This window comes from Hyla sarda, chromosome 4 (genome assembly GCF_029499605.1).
Source record: "Hyla sarda isolate aHylSar1 chromosome 4, aHylSar1.hap1, whole genome shotgun sequence".
NCBI classification, from domain to species: Eukaryota; Metazoa; Chordata; class Amphibia; order Anura; family Hylidae; genus Hyla; species Hyla sarda.
In genome coordinates this window covers 166,749,756-166,754,567 of record NC_079192.1, presented here as the reverse complement: position 1 = coordinate 166,754,567, position 4,812 = coordinate 166,749,756, and positions in this window count along the sequence as shown.

Sequence of the window (4,812 nt, the reverse complement as noted above, 5' to 3'; positions counted from 1 at the left end):
GTAACTTTTTATATCATGAAAAAATGAATAAAAAGCAATCAGAAAGTCTGATCATTATAAAAATGATACCACTAAAACCTTCACATCACGGCGCAAAAATTGAGCCCTCATACTACCCCGTAGGCGGAAAAATAAAAAAGATATAGGGGTCAGAAGATTTTGAACAGAGACAATTTTAAACGTATACATTTTCCTGCATGTAGTTATGATTTTTTCCAGAAGTGCGACAAAATCAAACCTACATAAGTAGGGTATCATTTTAACCGTATGGACCTACAGAATAAAGATAAGGTGTCATTTTTTAGCGAAAAATGTACTGTGTAGAAACGGAAGCCCCCAAAATTACAAAATTGCATTTTTTCTTAAATTTTGTCGCACAATGATTTTTTCTTCCATTTCGCCATAGATTTTTGGGTAAAATGACTGATGTCATTACAAAGTAGAATTGGTGGTGCAAAAAATAAGCCATCATATGGATTTGTAGGTGTAAAATTGGAAGGGTTATGATTTTTAAAAGCTAAGGAGGAAAAAACTAAGCAGCAGATTTTATAAGCTTGAAATATACTGCAGATATGCTATGTGTGACTCTACTCTTAAAGGAAAATGGTCATCTGTTCTCCCACACTAAACCCAATACACTAGGTTATCTCCGGGCTGCAGGTAGATATTTAACCCTTTAACCCTTCATCGGTCAGATCTCTGGGCTGCAAGTACGTATTTAACCCATTAACCCTTCATCAGTCTCCTGTTCACCCACACTATAACCCAGTGTATTGAGCTCAGTGTGGGTGAAGAGATGACCCTTTTCCTTTAACCCCTTCCCGACCCATGACATACATGTACGTCATGGGTCGGGTAAGCAGAGATGACACAGGCCCGTGGGTTAGTTCCGCGACATAATCGGGAGATGTCCACTGCTGGTAATGACGGACCTCGAAGATGTCAGAAGACTAGGGACCAATAATCTTCTGGCTCTGTAATCGGCACCTTTTTAAGCTTGCATACTTCCTGATTCTCTCTATGACACTACTATAAGAATTCTATCGAAACCGGATAAGGATCTACTCGATTACAGCTCCTATAGGCCGATATCATTTCTGAGTTCCTACTAAAGTTTTGGACAATCACCTTATTAAGGTTTTTTGCAGGTCATTTACTCTGACCAAGAGGGATTTATGCCAAGCAGGTTGTCTGAATGCATTTGCCAAGTTCAGTTGGGGGTTAATCAACGGGCGGATTGGGCAATGGCAACCTTAGAAGCCACTAAGGCATTTGGCAGTTGAGTGTCTCTTCCTACTAAAGTTACTCCGTAGTTCTTGATCTTATACATGTCACAACCCTCTGATAGACTGCCACTGGCCATTTTGATGATTGATGTTTTTGGCAATTTCTCAGGACTTCACATTTAGGCTAGAATTCCACAAATTTTTTTTCTGGTGTCTTTTTTTTTTTTTTTTTAAACAGCCACTGCAGTTTTTGAGCCAAAGTCAGAAGTGGATCTGGCAGGAAGGAGAAGTGTAAGTCCTTCCTTATATTTCCCATTGCTTTTGAATACACTTCTGGCTTTGGCTCAAAAACTACAGTGGCAGTTTTCCAAAAACGCCCAAAAAAAATGTGTGTGAAAAGCTAGTCTAACTAGGAGGAATTTGTCTTTATGCTGGTTTCTGGAGTGGAGTGATCTGAGACAGCTTGTGAGTTGCAAGTGGTTGCCTTCTTTAAATGGGCACTGTCATATTCAAAAACTTTTTATATGTTGTACATATTGGCAAATCATTATCCTTTCTAATATACTTCGTAAGAAATTTTTATTTCCTTTTTATAGAAATCATAGCTTATAAAATCATGGCTTTGTCCAAGCTAAAGCGCAGACTTGGACAAAGTCCAGTAAGTTAGGGTGAGCTAGAACTCTGTCTGATAGTACTCCTCTGTGCTCTCCTGTCCTATCAGACAGTGCACTTATCCACATTAAATATCAGTTGCTAGAGTTCGGACCATTTCACTAATTAACTGAAATCATTTTCCATTTGGCGTATCCCTCCAAGAAAATCAACCCTGTTACAAATCTTTGTGTCATCAGCAAAAAGACACACCTTACCATCAAGACCTTCTGCATCATCACTAAGATTATACAACATGGGTCAAAGTACAGATCCCTAAGGTACCCACCCCAGTGGTAACAAGATCTTGCTCTGAAGAGAGCACAGAGGACACGGATAGTACTCCTCTGTGCCCTCTCCAGCGTGCCCTCTTATGTGCTCTCTTCATACATGGACTTCATACATGGAGAGACCTTTCTTTGGCAGTTCCAGGGCTCATTTTTCCTCAGTAAGATGGTCATTTTACATATATACATGTATATCTGCTGGTCCCTTTAACCCCTTAAGGACGCAGGACGTAAATGTACGTCCTGGGGCGGTGGTACTTAACGCACCAGGACGTACATTTACGTCCTAAGCGTCCGCCATTATCCCCTCAGGTGCCGGGATCAATATAGATCCCGGCATCTGCGGCAGTGCGCGATTTGAATGAATGATCGGATCGCCCGCAGCGCTGCTGCGGGGATCCGATCATTCATAACGCCGCACGGAGGTCCCCTCTCCTTCCTCCGTGCGGCTCCCGGCGTCTCCTGCTCTGGTCTGTGATCGAGCAGACCAGAGCAGGAGATGACCGATAACACTGATCTGTTCTATGTCCTATACATAGAACAGATCAGTATTAGCAATCATGGTATTGCTATGAATAGTCCCCTATGGGGACTATTCAAGTGTAAAAAAAAAAGTAAAAAAATTTAAAAGTAAAAGTAAAAAAAAAGTGAAAAATCCCCTCCCCCAATAAAAAAGTAAAACGTCCGTTTTTTCCTATTTTACCCCCAAAAAGCGTAAAAAATTTTTTTTATAGACATATTTGGTATCGCCGCGTGCGTAAATGTCCGAACTATTAAAATAAAATGTTAATGATCCCGTAAGGTTAACGGCGTGAACGGAAAAAAAAAAAGTCCAAAATTCCTACTTTTTTAATACATTTTATTTAAAAAAAAATTATAAAAAATGTATTAAAAGTTTTTTATATGCAAATGTGGTATCAAAAAAAAGTACAGATCATGGCGCAAAAAATGAGCCCCCATACCGCCGCTTATACGGAAAAATAAAAAAGTTATAGGTCATCAAAATAAAGGGATTATAAACGTACTAATTTGGTTAAAAAGTTTGTGATTTTTTTTAAGCGCAACAATAATATAAAAGTATGTAATAATGGGTATCATTTTAATCGTATTGACCCTCAGAATAAAGAACACACGTCATTTTTACCATAAATTGTACGGCGTGAAAACGAAACCTTCCAAAATTAGCAAAATTGATGTCATTACAAAGGACAACTGGTCGCGCAAAAAACAAGCCCTCATACTAGTCTGTGGATGAAAATATAAAAGAGTTATGATTTTTAGAAGGCGAGGAGGAAAAAATGAAAACGTAAAAATTAAATAGTCTGAGTCCTTAAGGCCAAAATGGGCTGAGTCCTTAAGGGGTTAAAGCGTTACTGTCACTAGAACAACTTTTTTTCCCCTAATACGTCCCTAAAAACTAAAAGCATATAAAGCTATACACTCCAATTGATGTTAAAAATCAATACATTTTAACATCAATTGGAGTCTATAGCTCTATATGCTTTTAGTGTAAAATGTTTAAAGAGGTACTCCAGTGGAAAAACATTTTTTTTAAATCAACTGGTGCCAGAAAGTTAAACAGATTTGTAAATTACTTAAAAAATATTTACCCTTCCAGTACTTTTTAGCGGAAATTCTTTTCTTCTTGAATTTCTTTTTTGTCTTGTCCACAGTGCTCTCTGCTGACACCTGATGCCCATATCAGGAACTGTCCAGAGAAGGAGAAAATCCCCATAGCAAAACTATGCTGCTCTGGACAGTTCCTGACACGGACAGAGGTGTAAGCAGAGAGCACCGTGGACAAGACAAAAAAGAGATTTAAAAAAAAAAAAAGAATTTCCTCTGTAGCATACAGCTGCTAAAAAGTACTGGAAGGGTAGAGATTTTTAATAGAACTAATTTCAAAATCTGTTTAACTTTCTGGCATCAGTTCATTTAAAAAAAGTTTTGCCACCAGAGTACCCCTTTAACCCCTTAAGGACGCTATTTTAAAGTCCTGAGGACTGAGGGCATATGGATACGCCCGTGGGAATTCCGATCCCCGCCACTAGCCGGTCGGGGACCGGACCAGGATGCCTGCAGCGTTTTTGTGTGGTGAAGGCGATTTTTCGGGGATTAAAGCGTCTTTTTTATATTATTTTTTGCACCTATTGGCGGTCTGTGCCACCAGTAGCAGGCCTGTGCTGTGTGGATGGACCGTACCTGTGTGTGCGGCCTGCCCCACCGCTGTCAGTGATTTATCAATGATCATCAATTTATTTTGGGGGTTCAGGCGGGTGCTTTTTTTTCGGGTTTAAACCTTTTTTTTTTTTTCAGTTTTTTTGTGTGGGGCTCTGTGTACATGCCACCAGCCACTGTTCTGGGCTGAGTTGCCAGACCCCCCACTGACTTCTGCACCCCCTGCTGCCACCAAGCGCTAATCAGTGTGCACACCACTGATTAGGTAAACCCTTTTTTTTTTTTGGCGCAGGGTTTTTTGCCCTAGAAGTCTTTTTTTTTTTTTACGTTTATTTTTCTTTTTTTTAAGCTTAGTTTTATATTTTTATATTTTTGTTCTTAGGGCAGGTTGGTTAGGTTAGGTTAGAGTGGGTTAGGGTTTAACGCTTAAGGGTGTAGTTTTGCAATATACAATAATACACAGGTATTTT